At 43.1% G+C, this 23,463-nt stretch overlaps 1 long non-coding RNA gene across 1 annotated transcript; it reads left to right on the top strand.

The window, feature by feature from the left end:
• The first annotated feature begins 5,641 nt into the window (after positions 1-5,641).
• Positions 5,642-20,752, top strand: LOC133378135 (uncharacterized). The gene is made up of 3 exons (XR_009760871.1): positions 5,642-5,942; positions 13,585-13,777; positions 19,761-20,752. It is a non-coding gene; the product is annotated as an uncharacterized LOC133378135 (long non-coding RNA).
• Positions 20,753-23,463: the final 2,711 nt, after the last annotated feature.

The raw sequence follows: 23,463 nt of genomic DNA, 5'->3' as shown, positions 1-23,463 counted from the left end.
CTGTTTCCAGAACAGCTCTTAGATAAGTTTTGATGTTGCTGGATTTCAGGGGTGAGTCAAGGTCCTGTTGAAGGAGCTCCATGATAAAAAGCCAACATTTAAAAATAAAAATAAAATGGGAATCAAATTGTAAACGTTTCTTGCGTGGGTGGACCTATGTGTCATTAGAGTAGTAAGTCATCTCTTATATGAAGCCAGCAACATGCATAGTGTTGGGCTTGAACTGGGGAGAGCTGGATACCAATCCCTGCTGAGCCTTGAAGTTCACTGAGTGGCCTCAGGCAAACTGCTGTCCATCAAGCAAATCCATTATACTGCCCTGAACGTCTTTGCAGAAGTGAGGCATGCAAAGATGATAAACAAATTACACTTTGGCTGGGCTGGCTAAACTCTTTTTGCGTTGAGGAGGCCACATGCCACTGATGGGCATGGCCACCCCACACTCCATGTGCACACTGTTGCACACATGCACATACAAGACACACTTGGGAGGCAGATAGGCACACTGCCTCCATCCTCAGCTGATCAATTCAGATCAGCTGAGGATGGGGGTCGTTGCCCTTTCCCCACTCATTGGATGATCAATCTGATGAATGGGGAAGGGGTGATTTACATCCTCAGTGTCTTAATGGGGATGAAAAATATAGGGCCTACAGGTTTGCTGGATTAGCCCCAGCAATGAGACAGCAAAGTGGTCTAGCCAAACTAACATCTACTGAGCAGTAAAGTTCACAGTGAAGAAAAACATAAACAGATCATTTGCTATATTTATTTGTTGAAATATTTCACATGCATGCAATTTAAGTACATGATATAGCAACATGGTTTTCAGGAATATGTCAAATATATCTCCGAAAACTTTGGTGCTGATGATATAGCACATAGCAGAAGTGTTGCTATAATTTTTATTGCAGTTCTACATAATATTACACAAACACATAATACAGGTAAATGGATTTGATTAAGAGGTGAGAAGCTTTAGTACTGAAACATGAACATTTATGTCTCTGTCGCTTAAGGTACTGTACACTCTGATATTTTCTGCAGTTGCAGGAGCCATCTGCATGGGCCATCCCATTCCTTTCAATGGAAAGGGAGAGGAACAGCTTCGCATAGGCAAAGGGCTGTCTATGTGGAGCTAAATAGGACAACCCGGAAAAGTTCTGTGGGTGAATGAAGTAAGAGCAGAGATGGAACTTGGAAAGGAGGACAGCCGGGGGTGGGGTGGGGGGACGTGTTTGAAAACGAAGGTCAGGTAGAGTAAAGGAAAGCATCATTTTATAGATATATATTTATTTATTTATTTTTATTTATTTAATTACATTTCTAGACCGCCCTATAGCAGAAAGCTCTCAGGGCGGTGTACAACAAATAAAATCACAATTAAAATATGAGCAAGTGTGGAAAAAATATATATATATAGTACAATTATAAAACATTAATAAAATTGCCATTGAGATTTAAATTAAGATCATATTAAGTTTAAAATGTTAAATTAAAATATTTAAAAATTTACAAAATTTAAAAAGCCTGGGCGAAAAGGTAAGTTTTTACCTGGCGCCGAAAAGATAGAGAAGGCGCCAGGCGTATCTCGTCTGGGAGGGCATTCCATAGTTCGGGGGCCACCACCGAGAAGGCCCTAGATCTAGTTGTTGATCTCTGGGCCTCTTTATGGGTTGGAACCCGGAGAAGGGCCTTCGACGTCGAGCGTAGTGAACGGGTAGGTACATAGCGAGAGAGGCGCTCCATCAGGTATTGCGGTCCGATGCCGTTTAGGGCTTTATAGGTAAGAACCAACACTTTGAATCTGGCCCGGAAACATATCGGTAGCCAGTGCAGCTGCGCCAGGACAGGTGTTATATGGTCAAATTTCTTTGTCCCAGTGAGAACTCTGTCCGCAGCATTTTGCACTAGCTGAAGTTTCCGAACCGTCTTCATAGGTAGCCCCACGTAGAGTGCATTACAGTAGTCCAATCTAGAGGTTACCATAGCATGGATAACTGAGGCAAGATGCTCCTTGCTCAAATAGGGTCGTAGTTGGGCTACCAGCCAGAGGTGGTAGAATGCATTCCGTGCCACCGAGGCTACCTGAGCCTCAAGTGACAGGAGCGGATCTAATAAGACTCCCAAACTACGTACCTGTTCCTTTAGGGGGAGTGTAACCCCATCTAGGACAGGTCGAACATCAACCATCTGGGCAGAGGGTCCTCCCACCAACAGCATCTCAGTCTTGTTAGGATTGAGTTTCAGTTTATTAGCTCTCATCCAGCCCATTATCGCGGCCAGGCAGCGGTCTAGTACATCAACAGCCTCACCTGAGGAAGATGAAAAGGAGTAGTAGAGCTGCGTATCATCAGCATATTGCTGGAAACGCACTCCAAAACTCCTGATGACCTCACCCAGCGGCTTCATATAGATATTAAAAAGCATGGGGGACAGAACTGAACCCTGCGGGACCCCATATTGGAGTACCCAGGGACTCGAGTAATGTTCCCCCAGCATCACCTTCTGGAGACGATTCCCGAGATAGGAGCAGAGCCACCGCCAAGCAGTGCCTCCCACTCCTAAATCCATAAGTCGCTCCAGAAGGATACCATGGTCGATGGTATCAAACGCCGCTGAGAGATCAAGGAGAACCAACAGAGTTACACTCCCTCTGTCTTTCTCCCGACAGAGGTCATCATACAGGGCGACCAAGGCCGTTTCTGTACCAAACCCCAGCCGAAAGCCCGATTGAAATGGGTCTAGATAATCAGTTTCATCCAAGAGAGCCTGGAGTTGGCGAGCGACCACACGCTCTAGAACCTTGCCCAGGAATGGGACATTTGCTACTGGCCTATAGTTGTCCAAATTATCAGGGTCCAAGGAGGATTTTTTTAGGAGCGGTCTCACCACCGCCTGTTTCAGGCAGGGTGGGACCACTCCCTCTCGTAAAGAGGCATTAATCACCTCCTTGGCCCAGCCAGCTGTTCCATTCCTGCTAGCTTTTATTAGCCATGAGGGGCAAGGATCCAGAGCAGAAGTGGTCGCCCGCACCTGTCCAAGCACCTTGTCCACATCCTCGAGCTGTACCAACTGAAACTCATCCAATAAAACAGGACAAGACTGTGCTCTGGATACCTCATTAGGATCAACTGCTACAATAATGGAGTCAAGGTCCCGGCGGATGTTCATGATCTTATCACGAAAGTGTCGCGCAAACTCATTACAGCGGGCAATTGATGGTATTATTGCGTCCTGGGGACCAGAGTGTAAAAGTCCCCGGACAACTTTATAAAGTTCCGCTGGGCGGTTAAGGGATGACTGAATAGAGACAGCAAAGTATTGCTTCTTTGCTGCTCTCACTGCCTTCACATAGAGTTTGGTAGAGAGCTTCACAAGTGCATGATTACAGCCGTCGGGAGTTCACCTCCATTTGCACTCAAGCCGTCTCCTTTCTTGCTTCATCACTCTTAGCTCCGGAGTAAACCAGGGAGCCAATTGAGCTCTGCAACGGAGAGGGCACACCGGGGCGATCGTGTCAACTGCCCGGGCCATTTCCGTATTCCACAGCATGGCCAGGGTTTCGACAGGACCGTCAATTCTATCAGCCGGAAAATTCCCTAGAGCCATCAGAAAACCCTCAGGATTCATTAGTCTCCGGGGACGGACCATCTTAATAAATATATGCAGTTACATGATGTGCAGTTTCCCAGCTCAGTCCATTTTAAAAGCTGTCATTGGTGGGAAGTGTTTACAACTTCATAGTTAAAATATGATTTAGGAGGAAGCTGCACCCATAAGCGCCTGCTGATATTTTTCTCCCTGCCAAATTTGGTTGAAATTGGATCTTCTGTATTTTAATTTAAACCATTTTGCAGGTTTCAACGTAGTTTTCTGGCGCCCTAGGGATAGTGGAACAAATTATATTTATGTTCACTGAACTCCTTTTGCTGACACTTTTCAGAAGGGTGTGTTGTTCAGTTTAAGGCTGACATATTGTTTCCAATTTTTATGTGGGCTTTTTTTTTTTAGAAAGCTTGCCAGTCTGTATGCTTAGTAATTACTTCAGTTATGGTTAGTACCTCATATTACCATATGCTCAATTTTCATAGATGAGAAAATTACTTTGAACAGTGATCTATTACAGAGGCCCTTCTGTCTGATCTAAAAGGTAATTTATATATATTACCAGTAATTTTCTTGTGGAACTAAGGGCTGATTCACATGATTGGCTTCCACACAGTTTCCAGCACCGCACATAAGTTGTGTCTCTCTGTGTCCAGGGATTCCCATAGTAGAACCTGTTGATTGATAAAACACTTGCTCATGTGCTGGGGATGCAGTGGTTTCTCACTGCTCAGATTTAATTGGATACAGAAACTGCATCTGATTCACCTTTTAGGTGGAGCTACATTGCAGATGAGTCATTCCTTCTCCCCCAGGGAACCATAGTTCTTGGAGAAGGCAGGATTTCCACCACAGAATTCTTCTCAGCCACCCTGAAGAAACTGCACTCCCCAGGAAACATTTTGAAAGAGCTGTACTGGCTCCCAACCTGTGGTGCTCAACTCAAAGTATTGGTTTTTAATCTTTTGAGGTTTAAATGGCTTGGGATCCTGATATCTTAAAGACTGCCTTCTCCTACATTAACCTGTATTGCTGTTAAGATCTTCCACTTCCAGGTTCTCCCGCCGTCTTCCATTTATGAGACTGCTCATAACATTTCCCACGACTTCAGTAAATAACAAATAATAAAATAAAATAAATAAATAACAGCAGGGCTCTGAATGATTGTGATAGTTACTTAAAATGATAGAAGGATTTCACAAAGTATAGTGAATCTATCTTTCAGGAGACTCTGAAAAGGTATTTTCTGCCAGCCCCAGTCTCTGACTTGCAAGAATGAAGGATAATGCCCTTGAACTATAAGAATCATGACAAGAATCAAAGGACATCTCCTCTGATTTCTGTACAGTCCAAGAACGGGCTCCTAGCTTCTGTTATTTTCTTAGCCGACAGGTAGTTTATTGTTCTGATATTACCACCAGATTGTAATTACAATGGTTAAGTCTCAACGTCGTCCCAACATCAGTACAGTTAGTTCCAAAGCAAATAAGGTTTTACAGACATCTGGATGGCACTGTCCTGGAAAACAAGAAGCAAGAAAGATGTCCAAACAGGAAATGGTGTTAGAAAATTCTGAAAGACAAAGATACTCCACAAGAGTACCTGGGAAAGAGAAATGTCAATACCAGTGAGATGAAACAGACAGACTTCAACAGTGCACCGGTGAACTACTCAGTGGGTGCTGACATGTATTAAGCAGTCAAGCACACTGACCAGATTTGTGTGTTGTAACCCATTAGCAGATCCAACACAAATGAAACAGCTACATTTCTCTACACTCAAGGGATATTGGTAATTCACTCTATGTGAGCCCTTCTGGAAAGGACTCAATAGAGAAATATGGCATGTGAGCAACAACAGCTGCACAAACAGAAATAGAGAGTACTGTGATATGTTCTGGCACAGGTATATTAGCTCAGTCAGAATGTTTTTTGAAAATGAGACCCAGCCAACCAGGATGTATTATCAAGGGCAATTTAGAGGGTGTTTTCTTTCTGCAGATATATTGCTCTTTACTCAACTTGAGGTCATTCATAAAACCTGAATCAAAGTTAGACCAAGGATATTTAAAAATCAAACCAAGGTTCTTATTCTATCGATAGGAAAGAAGCAAAGTTTGGAACCCCCAAAGAGAATGTGTTAAACTATACATGGAACTATATAGTTTTCAGCAAGAGAGAAAGGAAGGAAAAAGAAGCAGACTTTGCTGTGAATAGTGAATGGATCTGGGCTTTTATGATTGGAAAGCCGATTCTGAATCTCCAGAAAAGTATCTTCATACCATAATCTTCAAATTGAAGAAACATCAAAAGGAATTATGGGAAGATCAGTAAGTAAGTACAATTGTTGAAGAAGCCTATGAATGAAACATCATGTTGCTGGGTTTTGTGGTCCCAAGGCCATTAAAGTTTTTATGATTAAAAACTGACTTATTTGTACAATAGTTCAAATCTCTATGATAAAAAAAGAAATGATCTTCAAGAGAGAGGATGATTCTCAAATACTTTGTTAACGATATAAATTATACAAAACTGACATCCTATAATTTTTCTTATCTTATACTACGTACACATGAAAGGTAGCAGAGTTATGTATATTTTTCCTACACTAGGTCCTGATCCAGCTCTAGACATGGTCAACTAGTTGCATGCAACAATTGGCTGGCCTGATGTGCATCCAGTCAATTTAATAGGACCTAAATGACCAAAAGGATGGGAACAGAGATACACGTCCATAGCTATATCAGCTGTGAATATGCAATTTTGCTTTCCTAGGCAAACTGAGGAACATGATGATGAAGTAACTTTGCGGAAGCTAAGCAGGCCTAGGTCTAGTCAGTATATGGATGGGAGACCACTTGGGAACCCATGTATGCTACCTTGAATTCCATAATGGGGAGAAGGTAAGAAATAAAAAAACTGTCTTACTGAATAAGTTAAGCCACTGGCCTGGGTTTGGACAGTCAAGTCAAACTGGTTTATAAACCTGATGGAAGACTGTGTGCAAACCAGGCCAATGTACATCTCTGACACTCAAAAATTACTGTATATGTGCAGAGAATACATGCTTAAGGATAGATTGGCTCTGACTTACACTACAGTAGGGCCCCACTCATACAGCGGGTTACATTCCCCCGCTGTAAAGCGAAAACCGCTGTAAAGTGGAACCCATTGAACAGAATGGCGTGCAATGCCCAAAAACTGCCATAAAAGCGGAACAAGCGCCGTATGAGTGGGGCTTTAGTCTAATCGAGACTGCTGTATTAGCGAAGCGCTGTAAAGCGAAGCGCTATAAAGCAGGGCCCTAGTGTATTGATTTCTCTTGCCTTGGCATTGCCCACCACATGGATTAGCGCAATGAGGAGACACCACAACTTTTTTTTAATAAAACCCCTCTGCAAACCTATGAAACATGGTTTCATAATTGTTTTTTCCTGGCACTGCAAACAGGGATGTTTTATTAAAATGTCATGGAGAAAATATAAACCCAAAGTGTGTATAGCAAAAGGTGGTTTCATACATACAGAAATTCAGGCATTTTAATAAAATCTCTGCGCTCAGGACTTGATCCCTCAGATGTGGATTACCACTGCTACCACCACTTTTTTCTCCAGATGATGAGATGAGCACCCAAAGTAATTGATTCATAATATCACATCCCCCACCCCCACTATTGACACCATATGAAGGGCAAGGAAAATGAATGTAAGGGTGTGGAATTTAGCAGCAAGATACAGCTACCCTTGGGTTACCTGATCACTAGGTCCTTGTGAATGCCATGAAACCAGGAGTGTTCATATGTTTGCCTGCAAGCCTTATAAAAAAGAAAAGGAAAGAAAAAGAGGGTACAAGCCTGTTCAATGTTTCCCATGTAAAAGCTGTACTCTGGACAAAATTATTAGTGATTCCTATTATTGGCCTATGTATTGTTTATTTGTTGGAATAAATTATGATCCGAGTTGTGTCATGTACTGTATGCTACATGGATTGTGCCTTCTAAACTTTTCACTGTGCAATATCGTGCACATTGATAATATGCCCAATTTCAATACCATTTTATGATGTATGGGTGCTATAGGATAAATCATGGCTCTAACTATGCCTGTAAAGGTAAACAATATTTCATTATGTATCTATTCAGTTGCCTATATTATTCATCTTGTGCCTTCTCATTCTTTTTACAGGAAGCTGGTTATTTGTTTAAGGGCATAGACCTATTAGGTGGTTGCACCATTTGTTTTATGCTATGCTATCCCTCAGAGTACCAAATATGGAGGCTGAAGGATAGTTCATTCATTCAGGAGAATAAATGATAAAGATTTACTAGGATTATTACTCAAGGTGAGAAGTTGCTTGTTGGATGCATGCAGGCCCAGCACCAATGGGCAGCCAAGTTGGGCACTGGCCAAGGGCCCCTGGCATTGAGATGTGCCCCTGCTGCTGGGCCTGGGTGGGTGTAGCTTCTGCTCTGCAATCCATTGTAGCATCAGGTCATGGAGTTTGTGACCCTCAACCCAATGCTGGCATGGATCATGGAGTGTTAGCTACCCCCCCAGGCAACCCCCTAGCCACTGGCGGGGGATGGACCCACAACTTCCTGCACCGCTGCAGTGCCACATCAGTGCGCTATGCGCATGTGCTTGTCATCACCCAAGATGGTGGCAGGAGCATCAACATACCCCCAGCCATCTTGGATGATAGCAGGCCTGTGTGTGCAGCATGTTAATCTGCTGGCGCAACTGGGCCTTTTTAAGCTGTCACCACTGCCGAGGGCACGCTGCAGTCTGGTCCTGGCCCTGGATGCCTGTTTGACGAAAAACCATACCTGCTTGAAGAAGTCTAGCATGTCAAAGGAGAAACGTTCAGCCTAGCTCACTATCTGACATGCCCTATTTGTGTGTTTATATAGGGTTATTGGATTTGTTGGGGAGTGAGAAAGCATTGGATTTGTTGCGGGGTGGGAGAGATTCCCCTTACTAGGGATGGAATGATTACTCTATTTCTGATCTGTGTCAGTTTTGCCTGTGTTATTCGTAAGGCCATTCCATCCCATGTTCACATAAATCTGCATTTAAAAAAATCCGTATGAAAACTCATATTTAAATATGTACTTAATATTTTATCACAAAATACATTTTTAAATAATTTGTATCAATGTATGCATTTCTAAACATTCTTTACCCTAAAATACACATTTTGGTATGTTTTTATTGAGCCCGGAACTGATCACAAGATTTGAAGAAGTGTGAAATCCAAAGGAGAGTTATGTGACCCAGGGTTCAAATCCCCACACAGCCATGAAGCTCACTGGGTGACCTTGGGCCAGTCACTGCCTCTCAGCATCATGAAAACCCTATTCATAGGGTTGCCATAAGTCAGAATCGGCTTGAAGTCAGTACAGGTTAACAGTATATTAGTCACTCTAGGAGGTGGGGAATAGATCAGTCAAAATGTGAATTAGATGAAATTTCTTCCATCCCTACACCTGACCTGCATCCCAAGCGGTACAGTCCAGGAACAGCATTACCACTAGGTTCTACATTCCTTGGCTCTTACTTCTCTGAAGATTATCAGTGGCTACTAACCCTAATAGCTGTGCTCTATCTATGTCAGAGGCAGCACCCTTCTGAATACCAGTTGCTGGGAACTGCAGGAGAGGAGAATGCTTTTGTTGTTGGCCACTGTGAGAACAGGATGCTGGACTAAATGGGCCACTGGCCTGATCCAGCAGGCTCCTTCTTCTGTTCTTACGAGGGCTGAATATGGGCCCCTCTTCTCCCCACTTGTATAGAAAAGGTAGGCTTTCACATGCAAAGCATTCTTTAAAAATGCAGCGAGGTTGGTGGTCTTTTCTTGTGTAGAGCTCTATGCAAATATCGGATCCCCATGTGACCCTGGCAGCTTGGTCTATATAGAGAAATGTGTTACTGGGAGGCCTAACTGTACCGTACAGGAGCAATCAATGCAGGGCCACAGAAACTGGAGGGAGCCCCCTAATAGCCTAATTATCAGCTGAAAGGGCATTACATGTGTGTTGTGAGGCTAGGCTGTTTTGTGCAAACTCCTCCCTTTTGTGGATCATAATAATAATTGTAATGGTTGTTTATTGCATTTATTTGTCACTTTATACAAAAAGATGTCTCAAAGTGATTTGCAACCTCCTAAAATACAAAAGAGCTAAAAATCAATTAAAAACCAAATAACGAAGAAGAAACAAAATCAGCTAAATTCCTAAAAGCGCTCATCCAACAATACCATAAAAAAAACAACTTATACCCCACCCCAGTAAAGGTTGAGCACCATAGCAAAGGCCAAAGTCATCCAGTCTTAATACCTGAAGCCTAGGCAAGCAGAAATGACAGCCTGGTTCCTAAAAGCTGCCCTTTCACCCTGTTTCCCATCACCATTTGAACTCCAAGTGTGATGGGCATGAGGCCAGAGAGATATAGCCCTGTGCTGCATGCCCTCTCCTCTGCGGTCTTCTTGTGTGGGGGTTCATATACTTATGTTGGTGTGCTATGACTGGGTGCTGAATTACAAACATATCCTATGCATTGGCATAGTGATGTGGGCAGGGTAGTTGGGTTTTTAAAAAAAAATATCTCTCCCATTGAAGTGAATGGGAGGAACTTCTCTGTGCCAGGTCAAGGACTGGGGTAAAGTTGTGCTTTTGACTGTGGTGTGGCCATGGCATAAGTGTGCTCCCCCCTGTGCTGCCCACAACTCTGTCCAGTGGTGTACCTTTGCTAGCAGCTCAGCCGGCAGGGCATTCTGCCAGTGCCTCTGAGGCCATGTATCTTTCATGGCAGCAGTATATCTGATGTTCCACTAGCCTAGCAGGGCTTGTACTGAAATGTATAACCTGTCAGCTGGTGGATCTTCAATATAGGATTGCACCCTTAATATATGACAAAAAAGGAGGTGGGCAAAGATACATTTTATTTAATTTAAATAATTTTAGTGTTGGGGGGATTTTATTGTGCCTCAGGCAATTATCTGTCCAAGCAGGTGTCTGGGGAGGTGACCCTCTCTACCAACCCAAATATAGTAGTGTAGTGGCAAATTCAGAAGTGTAGGGTCTCTTTATGTTAGTCACAGCCACCACCACCCCTGCTACTGGATTGAGAATGTGAACCCTGTTAATGCCTTCACCCACAACAACAGACATTCCTAGGAGCCAATAGACATGAAAGGGGAGAGTGTTAGCGACTGAGAAGAATCTTCTCAGTGGATGACTCTTGTTCTTTCACTCTGATTGACTCCAATCAGCAGGAAAGGACAAGGAAGCATGTTAGAAGACTCTTCTCAGTGGCTAACACTCTCCTTTCTTGCTGATTGGCCTATAAGATGCTGGAGAAATAGGGACCCTACTGGGACCCTGCTCCTCAAAACATAAGGGGTCTAAGACCCCCCCAAGAGCCCAGACGACTACACCCCTGCCCAAGGATGAGTCTTTTACTGAGTCCCAATGTCCTGCTCAATGCTAAATATTAAACAAACCCTTGAGTTTGTTTTAAGCATGCTGTTGGTTTACCCCTCAAATAACTTTATAGACACCTTGCTAGAGATGGTAGAATAGAGAACAAATTATGCCCAAAGTAGCTTTCATAGATGGCCCGAACCAATCAGTCTGCAAGCCTTTCTATGAAGCAGCTCAAGTGGTGCTCAAGGATGTGGTTAATTAATTGTGCTTAGCTGAGGTGTTACTGCAAGTGAAAACTGAAGTTATCAAATCCATCAACCCCTCAAGGCTATGGTGTTTTGCGTCTCAACCCCAGACTGCAGTCTAATATACACTTACTTGGGAAGAAGTTTACAGTCCTATGTTTGGAGTAAGTCCCACTGAATTAACATAAGGTTGTATTCAATGTCCTAGTACTAAGGCAAATGTTCTATCAGTGGCACATGGATTTTTCCTGGCACAACAGAGCATTCTCCTCTTCCCGTGTCCCCTAAATCTGTTCAGGGGATTCCCCAACCCTCCAGAGCATATTTGGGGACAGCACGGGGTGCACACGGGGGGGGGGAGTTGGGGAATCATTCCACTAGAGCAAGCATTTAGTTGAATATTGCCCATTCAAATCCTCAGTTAACTCAGTGGGTCTCATTCTGTTCTGAGTAGGCATGCATAAGATTGGACTGCATGTGTGAACTGGCTTTTTCATTTGGTGTTGTTTCTGTGGTAAAGCAAAGCAGCTCAGCCAGTGAAAAAATTGTGGGTGGATGCATAACACTGCTGAGATACTGTCTGCCCTGTCCTCAGACCAGAGTTTTCAGAGGCAGAGTCTACCTCCGATGGCAGTCCCAAGGAGGAAATGGATCCACTTCCTGGTCTGTTCCATGTGGAGTCATGGTCCCCAAAGCCTGTATCATTCTCCTTCCTTGAACTCAGAGGGGACACCTCTTAACACTAGACTCTGATCATTGGGCCATAGCCTTCTCAGAGGATGAAGAGAGCTCTGAGGAATTATCCCCATAGACCCCAAGGTCTAGAAGAAGCCAGTAGCTGCAGAAGTTGTTACTGGTCCTTTAACTGCCAACATACAGCATGCAAGGCATTCAATGAATACATCAACCAAGCAATAAAGATCTGCCAGTTGCTGTAGGACCCTGCTGAGACAACTTTGCAAACAGATGTTCTGCAGTCTTGAAACCCACACCTAGGCCCCTTTCCTTGCCTCACTTTCCTGGCTGCCTGGGACCACTGATCTCTCCCTAGACCATCACCTATCTGTGGTGGTGGGTATCCCTATGGATCAGAACACTACCCCACCCACTGAAGCCAGTTTTGGCAACAGAACCGATTGGTCCAACTGGTTTGGGGCTATTGTCTGCTATGGTTATGGAGGAGAGGACTGATACAAAGAAGTTTGCTCCATAACAGGTAACAGATTCCTAGATAAGATTTTTATTTGATAGGAAGTATAATTACTGGTACTACATTAGAGGCCAACAGATTTTGTTTGCAAATGTACAAATGCTGGAGGTATACTAATAACCCCAAGCTGAGCCAAAAGGAGTAGCAATTTTTGCAGATTCATTCACATTGAAAGATACCCCCCCCCCATCCTTTCAGTTATTTTTTTTTCAGGGATCGCTTTGAAAGGGAGTGAACAATTCACTCTTTGAGTGAGGTCAGTCCAGGGACCTTTACTCTCCATCATCTTTGTCTTCTTCAGTGACATTGTCAATCAGCCAAATTTGATTGGCTACATAGTGCCATGTATTCCCGCCCCCCTCAGGAATACTAAACAAACAACAAACAAACAAAAGCCTTGAGGGTGTTTTCTCAAGTAAATTACACACAACCCTCAAATGTTTTTCAAAGTGAGTTGAAGGGAGTTTGCTCATCACGTACTGAAAGTAACTTTAGATCTATGTTTATATATATATAAATCCCTGTAAATGGCTGCCAAATATTTCACAATGTATCACAGCAGAATATTGACAATATCCTGAGTCCCTGACTAGAATTCTCCCTTCTTTGAGAGGCATCATTACAAAATGCTTCATTCTTTGAGCAAAATCTGAGCTCTTGAAAGCTCTGTTTACAATTATTGCTTTATTGCACTTTCAGTCAGATGCAGAATCCGAAAATATCTCTGTGTTAAATTGGTGATAAATGAAGCAGACTTTCTACGGATGTATGAGGCTCAGAATCGGGGCTTCAAATAATGTGTCTATAAGAAATAATAACTTTCTGTTCATCTTCACTGAATATATTTTAAAAGAATAAAAATTAAGTATTTTACAACACAATCCACGCTGCATGGGCCTCATTGGGGCCACAGAGCTATTACTACACATTTCAAGGATCAAGAGCTGATTTTTCAAAGAGCAGAGATTGTAATCTCAACCAAAAGTTGCAACGTGGGATAAGATAAAAATGGACTATGTTGCAATTTTGAAGATAGTACTTATTTCTCTTATGAGATCCTGAGAAAGACTGAACCTTTTTTTTTTTTTTTTTTTGAAGAACTGAAACCAGCAGCAGGAAGCTAATACTAAAAAGCAGGAGTGCCATTTCAGGTCTCAGTAGAAGAGGTGCAACATTCATAGCAACAGACATTCAAAGGCCTTATCATGAATATCTTCATGATCTTCAGCCGAATCCCATGCATAGTTACTCAGAAGTAAGCCCCACTGTATTTGCTGCAGCTTATTGCCAGGTACGTATGCACAGGATGGCAGCTGGGCAAAGCAATCCTAACCCAGGTCCTGGAAGCATTGGAGTAGATGATCTGCCACCACATCTGAAGCCATGCCAGCTCATGCCAGCAAGGGCAAATGTTGTTGTTGGTGGGGAGATTTATGGGTTTTTTTATTCTGCTATACAAACTCCAGGATCACCCCCCCCCAGTAGATTCATTGGGCTTTGGAGCCATAGGGCTTTGGATCCAATGGAGCCAAAACCGCTGATCCCACAGCTCTGAAGCACCCTGTTTGGGGGCTTTCTGTGCTGAACCACCATGGGGAGAACTGCTGGTGGCGGCTTACTACCTGCCTGAGTGTAGTTCAGAGCCTCCACCTGGCAAATTCCTGCACCCAGAGTGGTACTCTAGACGTCTGTGCACCATTCTGTCCCCTGACCTCAGCTATTGATAGAGATGGGTGAGAATTTTGATTCAGTTCACATTTCAAGCAGAATTTATCAAACTCACAATTTCCTAAACAATATGAGAACCGAAACACAGCCATCATTCGAAATTCACCTTTATTAGAATTTTGGGATGCAGTTCGGCAATTAAACATTTACAAAATTGCATATCTTAGGGCAAAGTGTGCATAAAAATGAACACATGAGTGAAAATAACATGCAGAAAGGCATGAAATGATGAGAAATGGCTTGCAAAAATGTGTACCTTTGTCAAAGCTTCCTACAAAAATGTGTTTATTTGGAGAAATTTGCACTAAAATGGTGGTGAATTTTCATGAGGATTTAAAAAATAATTTTTCACAGATTGCTGCAGAAATGTAGAGAACTGAATTTAACATTGGAAAAAGGAGAAACGGAGAGAACCGAAATGGACCAATCTTTCCATCCCTAGTTATGGACATGGGGAGGAGTTAGTTGTGTTATTAAGGGGGGGGAGGAAAAAAAGGGCAATGCGTGTTGAAAACATTTGTTGTGGTTACTTTTTTATCCCTCAAAGTAACCAAAGATAGCAGTGATTCTGGGAAATGCAGGAGGAAAATGAGAGGAGAAAAGGAGCACTTCCCCCCTCCCACCCAGCCTCCCTAAATGACACATCATCTTCTCCCCATTATACTGCTAAAGTTCACACATTAAGCCCTGCTCAGTTTTATTAATGGTGCTGAAACATATTTAGAAGGTGCTTCACATTTCCTGCACTCCACAATTCAGTCAGCTCCTCTGTCTGCAGTTCTTTTTACACGATGTAAACTATTTTATTTAGACATGCTTTTATCTGCATGTTATTGCAATATATAAAGCTCCATTTACACTACCAAATAACCCCAAAACAAAACATTTGCAGACTTATCAGCTTCATTGTTTGTGGGCACAATGAGATTTCACAGGAAAGAGTTTAGTTTTTCATGGCCAGCTTTTATTATTTGCTTTGAAAACAAACAAAAAAATTGTGCAAAGTTGAAGGTAGGATAAGGATATAAAATTAGATATGCATTGTATGGATGCTGATGAAGAGGACTGCTTCAAATTTTTGGCTAATTCAATTTCCCGTCAAGGTTTAAGGCTTCTTTGAAAAGGAATGAATGACATTCACAAGGTTGCATAGGTTGACTGCTCCAGTGGACTCAACAGTCTGGGTATTTCAAAGGTAATATCGACATGTTGTGATCCTGATTCCAGGTCAGCAAAAACAGGTCTGGAAATAAATGTGGAACTCAAGACACATGTTCCAGATTTATCTGTAATAACCCCATGAGCTTAGTCCTTCTCATCTGATGTTTACAAGCAAACCTATTTATAATAGTTACACAGTGGTAGCTGGTGCCACACAGGCTAGGGGAGGTGGCTCCTTCCCAACACCAGGAAGTTCAATTTGACCATGAACTGCTTGTTTGTTCTTAAGAGGCACTAAAACCTCTATTATCTGTAGAAAGATGGCTTGACTGTGTTCACGTTGTTTGCCCTCCCGCTTCCATCAATCTCAGTCATGTTTTATAAAACAGGATTAGAAATTATGTAGCATATGCTTTCTTTAGGGGACAGGCATGCCATAAAAGCAAGGCAACTATTAGCTGCAAATTCCTTGACAGTTCCTTAATTATGCCCCCATATCAAACTTTTCAAACATGCCTCCTTCATCACTCGTGTGGATTTTCAGAGCTGAAGCCCACTGGCTTGCCATTATATGCTGTCCGACTTGGGTCACATCCATACTTTACATTTAAAGCACTCTGATACCACTCTAACAATCACGGGAATTGCAGCTTGTTAAGGGTGCTGGGATTGTAGCTCTGTGAGGGGCTCCCTAACAACTCTTAGCACCTTTAACAAACTACAGTTTCCAGGATTCTTTGGGGGAAGTCATGACCGTTATCATGATATAAGAGTGTGTTAAATGTACAGGGCAGATGTGACCCTAGCCTTGCTAAGCATCCTCACATGAGGAAGCACACAGTTTGATTATGTGGCCCTGTTATTTCCCTGTCCTTCATGCTGGGATGAAGATAAGAAAAAAGGGGCAACAGCAGGATGAGGAACCTTGGGCCTCCAGATGGTGTTGGACTCCATCATCCCAGACCACTGGCCATGCTTGTTGGGCTGATTGGAGTCTAACAACACCCGGAGGGACACAGGCTTTCCACCCATTCTCTCTCTCTCTCTCTCTCTCGGAAATATTACCTGTTGGCTTGAGGAATATTCTGACTATTACCTCTTAGCTATGAAAGTTTCAGAGTCTTGCCATGTGGTATAATGTACTTGAATTGGGGTTCAAATCACTGTGGGATGACTCATGGGAAGTGATTCATAAATGAAACAAATCATCATAACAAATGTCCCCTCATCTATGAAGCTCATGTGGTGCTTTGAACAAGCAGCTATTGGTTGCCCTAATCTACCTCATGGGCTTGTTGTCAGGACAACAAAGGATGTTTCCCATGAAGGTCTACCCCTGAGCTTCCTGCAAGATGGTGGGATGTAAATGTGATAAATAGATAAATTTAACAGCACTCTTGAGAGGAAATCTCAAAGTATGCTTCTGTGGCCTAGACTGACACTTGAGTAATTATTATGCACATTTTTGCTATTTCTAAACATCAGTGTGTAACTCTATACATATAAATTTTAAGCAGGTCTTGACAATACCTGTGGCTTTTTGATAAATCCATGTCTCTGTAGCTCATGTAGGCAAATTTGAAAGAACAATAGGAGGAATAAATTGTAATGTCTTATTAAAGGGCACATTCATTTTAATGAGGAAGCCACGTTGCAAGCAAATGCTAACTGTGTATTTCATTCTCATTCATTGCAGGATTTTAGTAATCAACTGGGTTTCACATTACACAGGAAAGAAAAGAGTGAGAGTATTGCAACTGAGGCTGGCAACTCTTTCCCAGATTGTTATACATAAATGTTACCTAGTTTTCGATGGCTAAATATGAAGCAGCGTAATCCTATGCACTCAGAAGCAGTGGCGTCTGGTGGCTCCATGTCTGTGGGGCAGTGGAATCTGTGCCAGGTTTTAGACTGACCTTTCAAGAAACTGTCCAAAACGCTGAAGGACCTTGGACAGCTCCTGGAAAGTTTGGACTAAATCCCAGAGCAGATTTCACTGCCACACTGACATGGAGCCACCAGCCACCATTATTCAGAAATAAGCCCCACTGTTGTTCATTGTGGCTTCCTTCCAGGTGAGTGTACATAGAACTGCACATTTGCTGTGCAACAAGCTCCACTGAATGTAGTGGGACTGCCAGGGAGGGGTATCAATATTACAGGACCCCTTTTTAAAACGATCTTCAGAAGTTACTGCAGACATTTTAGTATTGGGGCTGTAGGCTTGATTTAAACAATTTAAGCTGCTTTTTCCCCCAAGGGAGAATGTTAAGCATATGCTTAAATCTTCCACTGGAACATGTGTAACATGCAGTCCAACCCTATGCATGTCTACTCAGAAGTAAGCCCCACTGAGTTCAATGGGATTTTCTTCCAGGTAAATGAGCATAGGACTGCAACCTTAGGCTGCAATTCTATACACGTTTGGGAATAAGGCCCACTGAACTCAGCATGGCTTACCTGTGAATGGACATGCCTAGAATTTTATGCTATTGCCCAGTTTTTGCTGAAAAAATATGGCCAGTGGGTTTAACACTACTGAAACAAAATTATTTTTTTCCCTTCTGATTACACTGGAAGAAAGTACCCTTGAGTACTTGTTCATACATAGAGACAATCTCTGGTGGGAAATCTGTGCAACAAGGCAAGCACAAAATTGTTATAGATACTAGTAAAAGAATTGAAACAAATGACAAAAGTCACCATCTTTAACTTCTTATGCATATCCCAGTGACTGACACCTCTCTCTCATGTAGGGCAACCCTATACTCATTTACCCATTCAACTCAGTGGGGTTTACTTCTGAGTAGGCATGCATAGGATTGTTGCAATGCATGAAATGGCAGATGTGGAGGACTTAACTAACAGCATTTGTTCCCTGGTTTGAGACTAGACATAACACATTCCACTTCAGGGTTTTTTAAAAGTATTTAAAGTGTATTGCATTTTCTTACAACAGACACCAAATTTCATTACCTGCTGAACAGGAAATAGAGGCTGGATCCTCGAGATCTTGAGAACCTTTGGAGAACTAAACGTAGTCCTTCTGAGCTGAAAAGCATTGGCTGTACCGCTCTCTCTGTTACGAGCAGTGTAGCCTGCAAATTGTGGTACAGGTGTATTAAAATATCTCCCCTTAATATTTCCTCACTATTTTTATGGCTCTATCATATCCCAATGACCTCTATGCATCATATAGTATTGTTTAGCTTTCATGAGAGAGGAAAGGGTCATAACTCAGTGATAGAGAACATGCTTTGAATGTAAAGAGGCCCAGGTTCAGTTCCCAACATCTCTAGACAGGGCTGAGAATGTGTCCCTTCCTGAAACCTGGAGAGCTGCTGCCAGTCAGTGTAGCCGAAACTGAGCTAGATGGACCAATGGTCTGACTCAGTACAAGGCAGCTTCCTGTGCTCCTGTGACTAAGTAGTCTTAATTGATAGATGAGGCCTTGTTGCAGGGGCAGGGCTCTGTGGAAAGGCCATGCGGCATGTGCCCTAGCCCTTGTTGCTAGTGTCTCTTATCAAAGCGATTTAGATTTGGGAGTTCCCCAGTCCCAACCAGGTGGCTATGCAGGCTGCTCCTGATGCAGTATAACAAAATATTCCCTACTAATATCACTACCTGTTGTTGACCTGAAGTCTTTCAGGCCTGAGACTCGTAGTTAGACTTATTGTCAACGCATGGCAGTTTTAAGCAGGTGCCAGGGCCTAGGGAAGACCCACTGCTGATATCTGCCCTGGGCCTCCCTTAAATGTTTTCCCCCAGTAGCTGGAGCTCTGATCAGTACCAACGGCACCAATGAATATTCTCACAATAGTGCTGCTGTAGAGTGTATCTCTAGGGCAGTGTTTCTCAACCAGTGTGCCTCCAGGTGTTGTTGGACCACAACTCCCATCAGCCTCAGCCAGCATTGCCAATGGTCAGGAAAGATGGGAATTGTGGTCCAACAACATCTGGAGGCACACCGGTTGAGAAACACTGCTCTAGGGCATTGTGGAAAGTTTAAAAATGGTGATTCCCAGCCACACAGTGCTGACTCAGAGAGCTGTTGCCACCACAGCTGCTAGTTCCCTTGAAGACAGGAGGGAGCCACCTCCACCACAAATGTGGAGCCATCCATGCTGACAACCATCTCATCCCCTGTATTCACTTCTCCATAAAGTCCCAGAATTCCAAGCAAGGCAGCCTCTAACCATTTCTAAACCAAACAGCTTGCCTTGAAATAACCATTTCTAAACCAAACAGCTTGTCCTTAAAAAAGTACCCCTACTTAATTCTTTGATCCCAGCAGATGCCTGCAAATGGTTCAAAGCAGGTCTATAAGTCCCCACCCCCCTTTAACTTCCACTCCCATTGGACTCAATTTCTGTCTCTTCCTCCAGATCAAGTGCTAGTCGCAGCATACTACAGCAAACATGGCTACAAGGCAGCAGCTGGCTTTGTTCAGTGTCTCAGACAAGAACGGCTTGGTGGAATTTGCAAAATGCCTCAGTACTTTGGGTATGGGTTTGGTTGCCTCTGGAGGAACGGCAAAAGCTCTTTGGGATGCAGGCCTGAATGTCACAGATGTTTCTGATCTTACTAGCTTTCTGGAAATGTTGGGAGGGCGAGTAAAGACCACCCTGCAGTACATGCAGCTCTGCCTTGGGATCAAACAAGAGGGCAGCCCCACGCCCTGCATGCTGGCCACCGGCTTCCTGCAGACCCCTGGTGCGGAGATGCCGCCGCTCAGCCCCAATGGCCTCCTGGCAGCCTCCGAGGACCAGGGAGTGCCCCTGCAGCCACCGCAGCTGCCGCCTCACCACCCGGCCTTCGCCCACCCGCTCCAGTACTAGTCCTATCCGCACCTGAGCGCCTCCGGCTTCTTCCAGGAAAGCCTCCCCTCCCAGGCCTTTGCCCTGGGGGGCCTGCTCACCCCACCCTCCTCCTTGCTGGAGTTGTTGGAAGCCAAGCCAAAGAAGGGACGCCGCTTCTGGCCTCCCAAATGGACTGCCATCTACACCTGCTCTTACGCTGGCTGTGAGAAGATCTACATCAAGAGCTCCCACCTGAAGCCGCACCTCTGGACCCACACAGGAGGGGGCCGCCCACTGGGTTGCCCATGGCCTTCCTGCATCCATGGAAACCCCCTGCTTGGCACACAGAGGCGCCTCCATCTCCAATGCGGTAGTGTCCTGTTTGTTTGTTTCTGAAGTGGGACTTCCTGTAGCCTAAGCCCAGGGGGGAGGGTGGTTTTTGACTACGATGACTGAACTAGTAGGTTCTGAGTTTTGGGGACAGGAGGGGGTTAGCAGAAAACCTATATTTGAGTTGTATTGTGTGTTGCAATTTTTAGCATATTGTTCTATTTATTGTATTGAGTTTTGCTTGGTATGCTTTTGTACTGTTATCTTTATTCTGCATATGTTTTTGAGATTTTTTTGTAAGTCGCTTTGAGTTTCATTTTGGGGGAAAAGCGACTAATAAATATCATTAATAAATAATAAATAAATAATAAGTCATCACACTCTGCAGGCCTTCCCAATCTCTCTGGAGCAGCTTCTCCCTTCCTGGACCCGACAGAACGAATGGAATCTTCTGAGAGCAGGGCGCCCACTAGGGTGGCCCCTTCTGCATTGCCGAAAATGTGGAAATGCATCACTCCAAAAGAAAAGCAAAGAGGACACAGACTTGCTTGAATTTTACATGTGCTAATTTGTATGTATAGATGCAAACTGAGAAATAATTATGAAAGAAATGCATCTAACTACGGGGTTGGGTGGGGAGACTGTGATTGGGTGACCTTTGTGCCTGCTCAGGCAGCTGTTCATGGGCAACTTCAAAGCCTCCACTGCTCGCAGAAGGGCTGGAGGCAATATGCCTCTGTATACCAGCTGCTGATAACTGGAGGAGGGGAGAGTGCAGTTCTGATCTGAACCTCCTTGCGGTCTTCCCAGGGGCATCTGGTTGGCCGCTCTGAGAACAGGATGGATTAGATGGACCATGAGCCTGATCCAGTGGGCTCTTATGTTCTCTCACTTCTTACGTTTTTTTTTTTATCTTTAAGTCTGATTGGGACCAGACAGCCTTTGGAGACTGGTGGCTTCGATGGCAGTGAATCCACTCCAGGTTTTAATCTGAACGTTCAAGAAGTTGTCCAAGGTGAGTTTCTTGAAAGTTCAGACTAAAACCTGGAGTGGATTCACTGCCCTACTGAAATTGGAGCCACCAGCCTCTACTGCTTTTGAATAGAAGATTCCTTCTCATAGAGGACTGTCTTCAGGCAGCCCTTCAAATTAGAGATGTGTCCTCGATAAAGTAGGATACATGGCCACCACCTTATCCTTGGGCGATGGTAGAGCTTGGAAAAGTTACTTTTTTGAACTACAACTCCCATCAGCCCCAGCCAGCGTGGCCACTCGCTGGGGCTGATGGGAGTTGTAGTTCAAAAAAGTAACTTTTCCAAGCTCTGTCAGCTTCTGATGCGATTCTTAACACTAAAGAAGAGGGACTAAAGGAGAGGAAATGAAGATGTGCGTGATGAAATCATGGCAAACTGCTGTGTTCAAACAAAGTTAACGGTCATGACACCAACCTGTAATTGGAACAAACTAATTTAAAAAGCCAAAGGAAATGATTTGATTCCTTACTGAAGTTTAGGGAGCTTCATCACAGTGTCTTGGAATAAAAGAAATATACAATCATAAAAAAAATAAATTTAATTTTTGAAAAAACACAATCCCCTATCCTGAAACAACTGAAAGCAGGATTATTTGTGAATGTAAATGAATATTTTATAATGATTAACTGTGACATCCAATAAATAATAAAAGATCCAGAAAACAGTCATAAACAAAAGCACTGGAAATCTAAAGAATGGTTTTGATACTGTTTTTGCGTTGGATCCAATAAGTTTAGCAATTCTTTGGCAATAGAAAGTGGCCGATAGCTATCTCACTGCCTATTGCTATTATTTATAGTGCTTTTTGAAAGTGCTCAAAGTCCTTCATGGCTTCTATCTTGTTCATCCACACAATTTCCCTGTGATCTTTATTATTTCTCATATACAGCTCTGGAGCAGCTCAAGGTCACCAAGAGAAATCATGAGTGAGCTGGGATTTAAATGCATTTCCCCCCCTACTGCAACTGTAATATCATAAAGTCATAGTGTTAACATTTGTGGCTGCAAACTATTGAAATGGTGCCTTAGAGACCAGAATCATCATGCACCAAAGGTACTTTTTAACACTCTGCAACTCTTACCTAATTTAAAACAGCTACTACTCTGAGTTCATTCTTCTTGCTGAGTGTCCAAGCTTTAGACAGTTTGGCACCTGGAGTGAAGAAATTAAAATGACAACTTGTCTCCCATCTGTGGCTACCAATGCCTCCAAAAACTGGTGCCAAGTGGTATCCTATGGATTTTTTAAAAAAAGGTATGAACAATTTATTTCTACATAAATATAACAGACTTATCTCCAGGTAAGTTTGCATAAGATTGCAGCCTACTTCTTGATATGTAGTCCAAAGCCTTTCAGCTAAGGCCAAATCATATATACTCTGTATTGGCTACTGAGCAACATTATAGATATTGAAAGAGATTATTATTATTACTACTGCTGCTACTACATATGTATCCCACCTTTCCTCCAAGAAGCTTTAGGTGAGGTACATGGTTATCCCCTTCTCCATTTTATCCTCATAGCATCCCTGTGAGGTAGTTAGGCTGAGAGACAGTGACTGGCCCAAAGCCACTCAATGAGTTTCATGGCTGAGGATTTGAACCATGGTCTCCCAGGTCCTAGCCCAACACTCTAATAACTACGCTATGCTGGCTCTCTTGCAGGACAGTCAAAGTCAATATAGATATATCTACAGGGAATTGAAACTCCAGATGTGAGTTATATATCCAGGGGACAAAATTGTATATATAAAACTGGTAGTTGTTCTCTCCTCCTTGTTTTGTTTTGGATTTTTTGGTTTGTTTGGTATTTGTTACTTTTGTTTTCTTTTTATATGCATAAACACAATAAAATATTTTTAAAAATGCAATATAGATATGGATATGCATTCATAAACACTTGCATAAGAAATCATCGATCATGT

This window comes from Rhineura floridana, chromosome 2 (genome assembly GCF_030035675.1).
Source record: "Rhineura floridana isolate rRhiFlo1 chromosome 2, rRhiFlo1.hap2, whole genome shotgun sequence".
NCBI classification, from domain to species: domain Eukaryota; kingdom Metazoa; phylum Chordata; class Lepidosauria; order Squamata; family Rhineuridae; genus Rhineura; species Rhineura floridana.
This window is presented reverse-complemented; position numbering and strand designations above follow the sequence as displayed.